We start from the raw sequence: 1,758 nt of genomic DNA on the forward strand, positions 1-1,758 counted from the left end.
ATCCAAGTTCTTGTTCTTCAGATATTGTAGGGGGCGCTGGCGCCTCTGGTGGATCAGGTTTATCAGTTACAGCATTAACTTGTAGCTGGATTTGCTGAAATTGATGCTGCATGCCTTTCCACCTTTGCTCCTGACGTGACAAATCCTTCTCCCACTTTTGGTCTCTGGCTGCTTGAGACCGCATAAGAGATTTCACCAACCCTGTCAACTCCTCCAATTTGTCCTCAGGGGTTGTTGCTGCCATGGCCTCTAGCTCAGATGAAGCTCCAACTCCTTCATCAGGCTGCTCCTCTTGGCCTGGCTTTCTTCCACCTCTTGTCATCATCTTCTCACTGTGGCATGAGTGACACACTTCTGACACCACTTGTAACAGGGCAGCCCTTAGCGGCTGGAAACACAGTGAGACAGACCAAGGCAAGTGTAGTGGAACAAAGTATTTATTCGCTATACGGCTCTCCTTACAACAATTAACTTGTCGAGCTTCTTTACAGCACAAAAATCCCCCTCTAATGACAACTGGCAGCCTTAAATATGTTCAGCTGTCACAGACTCAACCATTATTCCACTCTCAGGTAAATTCTTAAATCCCAACCTTCCACCACAGTATACAATATATCAATAAGAATAAATAAATACATAAATACATTTTCACATTTACATATTAATAAATATTTCACACTTAATGTTACACCAAACCCAATATTATAAAAACCCAGAAACCCAAGCACAAAAAGATTCACCACACTCTCTTTACCCATGGTCTCTCCCGGAACCTTTAAATGGTGTCTGGACCCCCGGGGAAACATTTGCCCAAACACCTTGAAGAGGACACAGGCAAGAAAGGTGAGTAATCATTAACTTACAAACACTTATTTACACCACTTTTATCCCTAGATTTTATACACACATTTGCCTTAGTTTCCCTTATTGGTAAACCTTAATCACAATCTCAATCACCATTCTTCTCTCCTGACAGACAACCACCACATTCCTTGACGAGGAGCAGCTGTGCAGGATCTGAAATAAGGCTACCAACTGATTTTAAAATTCCCAATAAATAGACAATAAATATTTAAACTGCTTGTGTGCAAATCCATGCTTAAAGTGCAATGCTCATAAAGTGCTTGATAAGGTGCTTTTAATAAAGTGAACAGTGTGCTCCAAAGTGCTATACATATAATATAAATAAATGCAGTAAGGGAGTCCTCTTCCTTACAGATACTTTTCTTACTTCTCACAAAATTGGTCTGAAATTCTTTTTTTAACATATTCTGTAACAAACTACAACAATTGTTGAAATAAGTACTTAATTTATCAAATTTATCATTATAGTTGTAAACAAATGAAAATGAATACATTGTATCGTACCGGGGGATCAGGAATTTCTCTCTTTAGCAAGAAAGATAACAATTCATACCTGATGTGACAGTGACTGTCGTGCCCTTTCCCCAGGAGTCATAAGCGTAGTCACAGTCTAACAACTTACTGACAACTGTATACAAAAACCTTACGCCCCATCTAATAAATTCTACAATCTGATATATTCTCCAGTTAATATAAAGAGATTCAAAAGACTGAACAAAACCTGATTTTCACCACCATTTAAACGAAGTCTGTAAATTATAAGCCATTTATCCCTCAGTAGTCCACAAATGATGGTATTGAACTTTCTCACAACCACAACATTTCTTTAAAAAAAAAAATCACAATTTAAATTAGAATCATAAATTAAAATGAAAGAATTAGATCACCTTACCT

At 38.0% G+C, this 1,758-nt stretch overlaps 1 long non-coding RNA gene across 1 annotated transcript; it reads left to right on the forward strand.

The window, feature by feature from the left end:
- The first annotated feature begins 734 nt into the window (after window positions 1-734).
- LOC145428475 (uncharacterized) lies at window positions 735-1,082 on the forward strand. Its single transcript, XR_013908766.1, has 2 exons — window positions 735-843; window positions 977-1,082. It is a non-coding gene; the product is annotated as an uncharacterized LOC145428475 (long non-coding RNA).
- Window positions 1,083-1,758: the final 676 nt, after the last annotated feature.

Source organism: Astatotilapia calliptera, chromosome 4 (genome assembly GCF_964374335.1).
Source record: "Astatotilapia calliptera chromosome 4, fAstCal68.1, whole genome shotgun sequence".
NCBI lineage: Eukaryota > Metazoa > Chordata > Actinopteri > Cichliformes > Cichlidae > Astatotilapia > Astatotilapia calliptera.